The 11,652-nt window shown below is 35.0% G+C and overlaps 1 pseudogene; it reads left to right on the top strand.

Annotated features, from left to right (window-relative positions):
* The first annotated feature begins 3,338 nt into the window (after positions 1–3,338).
* On the top strand, positions 3,339–3,435 carry LOC133774721 (U6 spliceosomal RNA; annotated as a pseudogene).
* Positions 3,436–11,652: the final 8,217 nt, after the last annotated feature.

Below are 11,652 nucleotides of genomic sequence, written 5' to 3'. Positions count from 1 at the left end.
TATTGTGTTTAAATGCAAATTATACAATTGAATATAACAGAAGGGAATGATTTTCCATAGTATCCTATGAATAGAGTGATTAAAACCAAACAAGTATTTTCCCCATCTTATATGAACTAATTTGAAGAAGTTACAATAAATGGCTATGTTCAGATAGTTGATTAGATTGAATATACATATACTCAAAAGTATTGGCATACTTCTTATTGTGGGTTGAGAAGGATTTATCTGCCAAAACCTATGCCACTGTTTAAATTCTGATGTCTTAATGCTAATGGTTAATGGATTGAGGGTGGAGACTTGATCTCCTGAGGGCACCTGAGCTGTGGGACCCATGGGAGGACTTTATGTTGGGGGCATGTCCTTGGTGAGTGGTGCTCCCTAGAGGTTTGATTTTTTTTTTGGTTCAAGTTCAGCCTACTTTCATTCTCTCCTGGATTTTGTTCAGCTGGTGATCATGCGTCAGCCCCCACCATGACCGACCTCCATCAGATTGCAGACTTGGAGGTGCTCAGTCCTGTAACTTCAAACCTCAAGCTGAAATAAATCTTTACTTTCCAAAGAAACTCTTCTCAAGTATTTTAGTCATAGTAATGAACAGTGGCCCCATGCAGAGCCTTTATAAAAGGTAATGACTGCTATTGTAAATATTTCAACATCATGTCCAAGAATACAATTTAAATCTAGAAGACTTAAAATAAAAAAATGAACTTTTCATCATTTTTAATTCCAGAAGCTACTATTTATTTAATTTTATTAAGAACTTTCCAGGAATAGGTTTGGGAATGTCACTGTGTTATTTATGAGAGTTGTGCTGATCTACAAGTTCCTTCCTTTGCTTTTAGGACTAATATTCTTACTCTTTCCTTCATGAATACTATATGGAATCAATGGATATGCCTTCATGTAGGGGTATTCATACTTATCACACTGATTAATGCCGAAGCTTCCTGGAATTCTCAGAGTTTTACAGTGCGAGTAACAGAATTCCCAAATATACCTGGTGATAGGCCTACTGTAACACCAAAAGATCTATAATTCAGGCATTTATCTGCTAGGGCCTGTAGTGATGAATGTTCATTGTAATGTTCTTAAACTCAGGAAGGAGGAATTCTTTTATTTGTTTTGCCCATAGCCACCATATAGTCTTCAGAACTCTTCCAATTATTACAGGAAACAATGATCTCATAAATCAAATACTCAGAGTAGTCTAAGATCTTCAACTTAATCTGACATATCATCCCCCCAAGAACAAGATTTCTCATTATCATTTCAGAGGTATCATCTGTCTCAACATTTTCAATAGTTTTTGTTCCTGATCACAGTTTATCCCAGTGTTTTTCTCCTATGCCTGCTTTGTAAATGTCAAACTAAATAACCTTGGGATTCACTTTCTTCTACCTTTCTTCTATTTGGCTTTGCTAAATATGACCCTTCAAAAATTCATGGAAAATGTGAATCAAGAAAAAACTGCATAGTTTCAATACATTTTTGTATCCAAATAAACTGATTTTTAATTCTATTTTTCTGTGGACATTCTGAAGTCCACTTCACTTCATCTAGACATTAAGGTATGAAAGAGTGTTTAGCAACATTTTCACCACAGAGATTGTGAGAGCACGGAGAAAGCGAGGTGCAGTGTACTTCACATGAACATTTATATGAGGTTGACCTTGATGATGAAAATTTTTGCTATTTCTTTGTATGTGATCAAACTTTCTCCTATGACTGCAGAGATCTGAGGCATTCATCCATCAGGTATCAAGGAATTTTATGGCTAAATCAGGCTGTTGTGTGAATTATTAATGTATTTTCAGTTGATCAAAATGATTTTGCAGTGTTACTTTCTTCTTATTTCAAGTCACTGGGAGATTGAATATGAACCACAAGCAAGATTGTCATGTTGAACTGAATCCTGACTGCACAAGCTATAATCACCAGAAAGCTTTAAGAAAAGTCAGAATCTGGGAAAGTGACACTTTACCGCCCACACCCTATCTACCCTTGAAACTGCACACTTGTTCAGCCAGTGATGCCCCTGGTGTCTCCTATTGCATATCTCTAAATGGTAACAGAATTTAATTTGCACTTCCAAAAGGAACATTCTTCTTTCATGGGTCAGAATACATGACATGTAAAATGAACAAAATTGCAAATGCAGTGATATGATCTAAAGGATGAATGTTCTAATTAACTTTCAGCTATTTGTGACACAAGTCTCAAGAAGCAACTGGCATGAAATGATATATTCTAAAAATAAGGCGTGAGATAACTCTCTCCTTCTGACTAATTACCAAAGGAGACGATGCAGTCATTTGCCCCTGGAGAGAGAAAACTAAGAGCAAAGCAAAGATTTGTGTGAAGCTGCACATGGTTGGAAATGACCTTTGAACCAGGAGTAGCTGCCCCAATCAGTCTGAAAGTGCTGCATACAAGTCCTGCGGTCTAAAAATCAGGATATATTCAGTTTCTATACTGTTCCAGTATTTTCTCAGATTTTAGAGATCGTCTGAAAAGCATTGTCTTCACTTAAAACTCCTTAAACAGAAAAATGTTTCATGTCGGATTATAGTAATATACCACCTAATGCAAATATAAAAATAAGTGTCTTTTCAGCTCATCATTTGCTTGACAATTACAAATCTCATCTTACTTGACTTCTCTCTGGACAAATATACCATATTAATATCAAAGGAGGAAGTTAAGTGAATGAATGTGCTGGTGTGGAAATAGAAATTCAATACTAAGCCATATGCTTGTAATCATCTAATAGAATTTCCTCATTTTAAAATAAGAAATCAAACCCTAGGGAATTGTCTTGCCCCACTTACCCATTATAGTGGAATTGAAATTAAAGTTTTGATTTCAAGTCTAGCAACTTTGGGAGCCAGGATTTAAGATCAGAAGTGCTATAATTTAATCCCTCTGGTCCTGTTAAATATTATGCAACATTTTTAAAAATGTGATAATAAACCTGTGACTATGAAGGAACTTAGAATGATTTCATCTGTTTCTTTTTTAAAGATTTATTTTATTTATTTGAAAGAGTTACAGAGAGAGGTAGAGCCAGAGACAAAGAGACATCTTCCATCCACTGGTTCACTCCCCCAACTGGCCGCAGTGGCCAGAGCTGAGCTGATCGGAAGCCAGGAGCTTCTTCCAAGTCTCCCATGTGGGTGTAGGGGCCCAAGGAGTTGGGCCATCTTCTATTGGTTTTCCAGGCCATAGCAGAGAGCTGGATCAGAAGTGGAGCAGCCAGGACTTAAACCAGCGCCCACATAGGATGCTGGTGCTGCAAGCTGGGGCTTTAACATGCTACACCACAGCTCTGGCCCCGATTTCACCTATGTTAAGATGTTCTTACATCTTACAGAGAAGATTAGCATGGCCCTGTGCAAGGATGACACGCAAATTCGTGAAGCATTCCATATTTTTATAAAAAAAAGTTCTTAAATCTATAAATCTATTAGAAAGCTTTTTATTGATTCTATTACTGTTTTTGTCATTCATTTCTATACTTATATTTATGTATTAGTTGAAATTTGCATTTTCGTTTCCAAAAGTATGTACTAAAGTTTTAAGTTTATACTCAGAATATTTTTCAAATACATAGTTTGACTTTTATTTTTTTCAGTGTTTATTTATGGGGCTGGTACTGTGGCATAATGGGTAAAGCCACCACCTCTAGGGCTGGCATCCCATATGGTCGCTGGTTCAAGTCCCAGCTGCTCCACTTCCTATCCAGCTCTCTGCAATGGCCTGGGAAAGCAGTAAAAGATGGCCCAAGTCCTTAGGCTCCTGCACCCTAGTGGGAGACTCGAAAGAAGCTCCTGGCTCTTGGCTTTGGATTGGCGCAGTTCCAGATGTTGCCGCTAATTGGGTAGTGAACCAGCGGATGGAGGACCTCTCTGTCTGTCTCTCTTTCTCTCTCTGTGTAACTCTGATGTTCAAATAAATAAAGTTTATTTTTAAATTTACAGGGAGAGAGGAAGAGACACAGATTTTCCACTCTCTTGTTAACTACCCAGATGGCCACAACCACCACTGCTTGTCCAGGCAGAAGCCAGAAACTTCCTCTGGGTCTCTCCTGTGGGCTCTAGGGACCCAAGCACTTAGCTACCTCCTGCTGCTTTTCCCAGGCCATTAGCAGAGAGCTGGATTGTATGTTGAGCAGCTGGGATACAAACTGGCTCCCATGTTGTTTGCTGGTGTCTCAGGAATCAGCTTTACCGTCTACACCACAACCTCATCCCCAATTCCACACATGTTTATCTTTCAAAGCCACGGCCATCTTCTAAGGCTAGATTAGACTTTATCTTCTTTTGTGAAGTTTTCCCTCATTTTCAATTATAATAAATAAATATCTTCTTTTCAGTTTTCACATAAACTTCACTTTTACCTCCATGGCAAAACTGCTCTTAGATGTACAGAAGTATTTCAAAATGTTCATTATAAAAATGTAAACTATCTTTAAATTCCACTCTTCAACTAAATTTCTGAAATGGCCTAATAATTGTGTCACCATGCAAATACTTTTTATTTGAAGTATACTTTCAAGCTTTCCTATTGAACAAATAAATACTGCTAAAATATTGTATGTCAAATTTAGGAGGATTTTATTTTAACATTTTTAATGTAAATCCTGTAAACCAACATGAAGGAATCTCTTGCTAGAATACTATGAGACTTGCATGCATCTCTCATGTGACTGTACACCAAAATACAAACTAGTGGAATGAGGTGGGGTGAGGAAAATATCTTGCAGAAAAAAATAGAGAAAAACAAAACAAAATTAAGTCAATCTTCATTTGTGATTGAGGCAACAAGATGGCCTCTTTCAGACATTTCCTTGGTAATGTCATTTTCTCTACTAAATCCACATTTTTACTTGCAGGCTTACTTTAAGAGTCAGTTAAGCAACAATAATAAACATGGAAAACTGGATTTGGAATCTATTAAATGGGTTTATATGAAAGATTATTAAAATAATCAGGGATTCTTCATTTCCTTCTTACAAAGATACTTTATGAGAGAGAGTGTTTTTCCGCTCTATGTGAACCTGCTGATCTACCAAATCTCCTTTTTATACTGTGGATATTCTTTTTCTCTCTAAATCAGCGTACTCCAAACTGACACAAAACTTTTATCTTTTTCAAATTTATTTTTTGATATAGAAATAGGTTAATTAATATGGATACTAGCTAGGAATTTTAAGTTTATTAAATATTATTTTCTTCTTTTCTGATCAACTTTATTACCTTTTTAGAATCATAAGTCTATATATAAAGAAAACAATGGCTTTCCAAAAATGCATTTTTCAATCATCCAGTTTTAGGTATCAATTTTTCAATGACATATATGTTCAACATCAATATCTTAACATTTCAAGCAGAAATAAACTAATAATTTTTTCTGCAAGGAATAAATGAAAGTCAAAGCTAATAAGACACAGACATTATATTCACAGACTAATCTAATGCATAATTCCTTTCAGTTTTGCCTCGAAAATCAATTATACTGGTTAGTGTTATAAGACGTAGAACATGAATTTTGTCTGAGAAGGAAAAATATCACACATATTTTCTCATATATGTGAAATTGTATATATGTATATATATAACCATAGAGATGCCATGTTATTCAATATATGTTTATAAATACTATCTCTAAAGAATTATTCTGTTTATACAATAGTATATACTTCTTTCCTCATTTTTAATGTTGGTCATGAATTTTATGTCCTGTGATATTAATATAGCCATCTCTACCTTTTAAAAGATTATATATTATGATATATATATATGTATTTGCATTTGAAGTAAATATGAAAAAGTTTAACGATGTTAAATCTGAATTTTTATTGAATTGTTTATATTATTCAATATTCTTAAAATATTGAAAATAAACAGAAAAGCAAATGGAGAGTTAATGATTATTCATTAATTTAAAGGGGAACTAATAAAATTGAGTAGATGATCAATAAAGGCAATAATCTTTTACAAGTCTGTTATCCACATTTATAATCTACATTGATCATTCTCACTTTTTAAAACTGCTCAACTGACATTTTAAAAGAATTATTACTCAACAATTGGTTATCGTTTAATAAATTCAATACTTATATAACTTAGAATACACAGTTGTTCTGGCTATAAGTGTGTGTATAGGTATAGGTTTATGGGGCTGCATTTTAACATTTTAACCAGGTTATTTTTTCCTCACAATGAATCCCTCCTTTTCTCCTGTGCAAATCTGCATTTTTCCAGTATCTCTACCCATTTCTCTGTCCCCTCTTACTTTCTTTCCTCCGAAGTGTTCTTCCCTCTGCATGTTATTCCAATCCTCATGACTTTCCATTTGTGCAGATTAGTCTGTTTGCACAGAACCTCCTATATTCTGTGCCGTTTCATTCATCTCAGTCCTCAGCATATAAAATACTCATAGCTGTGCTTTCTGTAATTTTCTCCTAATGGTACATCATCTCCCCAGTTACCACCTTTTTAACTTGATCAAGGCTCTTAATTATCATAGTAAATAACCTAACATTTGTAGTTATTGTAATTGTTATCCTTTCTCATGAAAACTCAACTTTCTGTTCAGTTCATGGTAGAGGAAAGGTGATCGACTGCTTGTCATTATTGTTAACCAAACTTAGAACATGAGCTGTGCAATCACAGAATAATTCTTACCCGTACCATAATTTTTTTTAAAAATCAGATATACTTGCAGGCAAAATATTCTTCCCTCAACCATTCTACATTCACACATACACATATGTCTATGTGTTCAGTAGAATTGCTGTGTGCCACACTTAGGTATGGTTTACCAACCTCAACATATATGTGTTTGTGTGTACACATGCCTGCCCATGTTGAGTTTGTTAAAATTTTACATAAATGTGACAGACAGCAATTCTACTTGATATATAGAAATATATAATTATTTTCAGGAGATACCTGCTTAATTGGGGCAATTATTGTCAATGTTGATTTGCTTTTCTAAAACTGTGAGCACTGCTTACCATCAATCTAAGGGTGATGCCTTTTTTAGATGAAGTTTAGTATTCTCTGCATCTCTCTAAAAACAAAATAAAATAATATACACAAGCATTGCATGATTGATTGTTCTTGTCTGCCTTTATTAGAAGTTTCATGGTTATCATTATCAACCTTGCTCTAGGTACTTTCACATTAACACAACCTCAAGTACCAATATATACTTAGTACATGAATACAAACTTACATCTTTCCCCACAATTAACTTTGCCTGAATTTTTGAGTGACATTTAATTTTGCTTTCAAGTTAAATACAGAGTTGATTTTTCATAAATGTAATCAAGCTCTTTAAAATTTGATCTAATTTAATTATGCTATTTATTTATAGCAACAGCACTTTAGGAAAATGAAATAGCCATGGGCCTGGTAATTATAGGACATTAATTTGAGACTGTTGCAAATCACCTGCCTCTGGGGATATCTGAGCATACTCCTGTCTCTACTGCAATAGAGCTTCGGATGTCATTATTATATTGTAATTTGTTTCCTTTTATTGTCCCTGTGCTGACCTTTGATTGTTAGCTACAAGATCCATCTTTCCCGTTAACCAGAAACTTTCCTGCCAACCAGACAATGGCAGATACTGCAAGAAGGTTGTGGGGTGAGAGCATGGGAGAAGTACACATCTCTTGCTCTGCTTAAGGGGGATTTTCCAAAGCTACTGGGTCTCAGCTTGGTTCTTGTTCCCATCAGAGACCCTGGATCCATAGCTTAAACAACCCCATTCCTCCCTAGAGCTGATGGCAGCTTCACGCTGGTGCTTATTGCTGGTCCTCCCCACCATCTGCTTTTCACTCTTCCAGCTTTTCCACTCCTCTACGGCTGTTCTACTCTGCTGAAATATTCTATGTGGGTTCTGTTGTCTTTGTGACTGGACTTTGCCTGATACAGAAGCTTACTGCATCAGTATTTTAAAACATCTTTTTATTTGACATGGTACAAGCTGAAAAGCCAAATGGGTTTGAAATTTTCATATCTCAAATTACATATATAGATATGGATAGGAATATATCTAATGCTCAATTATTTCACAAAAATTCTACAATTTCAGTTCATAGCTTTAATTGCCCTCTGCCTTGAATATCTGACAATAATTAGTCTGCTTTATGCCCCAATAATTTTGTCTTTGCAAGAATTTCAAATAAATAGAAACACACTCTCTAGTCTTTCCAATAAACCTTCTTTTGCTAAGCATACCGCATTTGGGTTTCATTCATCCTTATGATTATCAATGTCTCATTCCTTATAATTGCTGGGTAATAATTTATCTTATGAATTATCACAGTTTATAATTTCTTAAGTATCACTCAGGATGCTTCAAGTTGGGTCAATTACAAATAAAATTATTACAAACTATTACTTTCTTGGGGATTTTTGTGTTAACATAACTGTATTTCTACTAGGGAAAGGCTAAGGGTAGGCTTAATATTTTTAAGTAAAATTTATAATTTTAGATCAGTTTTAGATTAACAGAAAGTTTACAAAGATAGTACAAGACTTCCTACAATGTTCAAACTCAGTTTCTCATAATACTAACAATTTAGTGTAGTATATTTATCACAATTAATCAATCAATATTGATGTATTTTTATTCACTGAGCAAGTATTTTAATTCTGATCTCATTTTTACTTATTGATCTATGCTTGCTACAGGATCTCAGTGGAACACTACTCTGCCTTTAGTAGACATGATTTCTTAAGCTTCCCTTGGCTATGAGAATGCTTCTAATTTCCCTGCTTTTAATCATGTTCACAATTTTGAGATAATGGCCAGGCATTATGTTGACTACCCCTCAGTTGGACTAGCTCTGATATTTGCTGCTAGCATTGTTTGTTTAAGGGGTTGTTTTCATTACATTACAAAAGGGAAGCAAACTGCGACATAAGTTATCACAAATCCATTGGATAAAATATCTTTTAAAAATATTTACCTCATCATGTTTTTCAGGAATTGTGACAGTTTATGATCCCCAAGTATAATCAATAAAGTTAACAAAAAAAATTAAAAAGAAAACCTTTTAGAGGATGGGTGTTTAATGCAGCAGTTAAAGATATTTGTGATACCTGCCTTCAAAGTCAGAGTACCTGTGTTCAAATTCTGGTTTTGGTTCATATTCCATTTCCCCGCTGATGTGCACCTAGTGAGACAGCCCTTGAGGGCTCAAGTACTTCAGCCTTTGCCACCCAAGTGGGAGACCTGGATTGAATTCCTGGCTCCTGGCTTTGGCTTGGCCCGGCCCCAGATGTGGTGGATACGCATTTAAGGAGTGAACCCCGAGATGGGAGGTTTTTGTTCTGTCTGCTCCTTGTTTAGCTTCCCTCTCTCTCAAATAAATTTTTGCAAAGTATTTAAAAATTAGAAAAAAATACTTCAATTCATGTGAAATTGTAATGTTATGTTTTATATTGCAGCTCTTAAAAGTTTAATAACGTGATAACCAGTTATGGAATGTCATCTTATGTTTTCTTTTTTTGTAAACAATACATTATTGTGAAAGGAACTATGATCTTTTCATCCTTAGTTCTTTCAAGGATTGAGACCCAAAGTTGGATTAGTAACTTTGCCTTTGTGAGTCTATTATATCTGCCAAACTTCATTAGAAAATGCAAACAGCCACTTTGTTATCTACTAGTTATTAAGATCTACTGAATCAAATGGTTGGGAAAATGCTCTCTGAAGTATGCAACAGTGTAAACATTTAGATTATAATGATTTTCATAAACATTTTTGCATCTCACATATATGACTTTATATAAGATATGAAACTCATAGAGCAATAGCAATGTTTGAATATAATTTTATAACCCTTATGAAATCTGTTTGGATTCATACAACTCTTCATATTACTAACAAGATGTCTAATAATAGTCTAATAATGCTGATTTGATGAAGAAATTGTATGTACCTGGTATTTGCCATTCCCTTAAGGGAAGAATGGGAGAATGCTAATTCACAAAGGAGACTGAGAAGCCACACCCCAGAGGTAGAAGGGACAGCGAGAAAATTTGGATCTGTTGATTAGTGGTGGGGAGTTAATTAAGACTATAACTCTGGGAGATAGGTCAGTTAGAAGTATGGAAAGGATATTATAGCAGTCAGAGAAATGTTGGGCTACTGTACTACAGCAGTGGAGACAGAGAGATGTATGAGAGAAATGACAAACTGGAGGCCAGATTTTTTTTTTAATTTATTTGACAGATAGAGTTAGACAGTGAGAGAGACAGAGAGAAAGGTCTTCCTTCCGTTGGTTCATCCCCCAAATGGCCGCTATGGCCGGAGCTACGCTGATAGAAAGCCAGGAGCCAGGGGCCTCCTCCTGGTCTCCCAAGCAGGTGCAGGGCCCAAGCACTTGGGCCATCCTCCACTGCCTTCCCAGGCCACAGCAGAGAGCTGGACTGGAAGAAGAGCAACCAAGACTAGAACCCAGCACCCATATGGGATGCCAGTGCTATAGGCAGAGGATTAGCCAAGTGAGCCATGGCGCTGGCCCCCAGATTTTTAAGTACAGGCCTAGAAACACATACACTCCGAATATAGCACTCGTCACATACACTAGGCCGCTACTGGTAGGTGGAAGAACGATTGAAGAGGCTGTTTAGTAGCTGCAATTCACTAGCATTTTGTCCTTGACATATATATATATATATATATATATATATATATATAGTTTCTTATATATTACATTTGTACCCACATGTACTAGAGCACTGAAATTTGATTATATTCCCTTTTACATACTTAAAACATTTAAAAATATAATCTGAAATATGTGAGCGATCCAAAGTTTCCTAAAAAAAAATGGTCAAATTGTCACTCAGGACGTGAAGCTATAATAGAAGCACCATTTCCCTTAAGTTTTTGATCCTATTATATTGGAATTCTCTTCAAAATAATCCCTAAGACTTTTGCTCTACTATCTGCATTACATTTAAATTTCTCAGTATTCCAAATTAGAGAAAAGAGATTTATACATTTAGTACTAAAAATGTGATGGGTAATTTCTTTTTCATGTATTAATCCAGAAGCTCTCAAAGTTTTTGGTCTCAGATGCTTTTCCATAATAAATCTCTCATTCCTAAACACCCTACATTTCCTCTTATCCTTCCCCTTTCTCAATCTAAACTCCATTGCAAATTAAAATTGGTATATATTTTAATATTGTTTATATTTTATTATATATTATTATTACTTATATAGCCATAAGGAAGCAGAAAATTAACATAGCTAACAAATATTTAATTGAAACTATATTGGCAAAAAAATTAGTACTATGAAGAGAAGTACCGGTTTGCATTTTTGCCAACCTCTCTAATGTTTGCAGTAATCTAGCACAGTTTGAAATCCATATGTTTACTTGATCCTAACTAAAGAGGCCAGATTTACTTTTTTAAAAAGTATATCAGGAAAGTTTAGCCTTACATAGATGCATATTTGGTAATGGGAGGAATATGTGGATTGCCTTTCCAGGTAATTGTGAATATTTGTCTTTGATACTATACTAAAATGTGGTCTAAAATCCCATTTCTGAAGTTTTCATACTTTGTTGTATTAAAATGTGTTGGATTATATTGCACTTTGGGTGAATCTTTAACATGT

This window comes from Lepus europaeus, chromosome 15, assembly GCF_033115175.1.
Source record: "Lepus europaeus isolate LE1 chromosome 15, mLepTim1.pri, whole genome shotgun sequence".
Lineage (NCBI taxonomy): Eukaryota > Metazoa > Chordata > Mammalia > Lagomorpha > Leporidae > Lepus > Lepus europaeus.
This window is presented reverse-complemented; position numbering and strand designations above follow the sequence as displayed.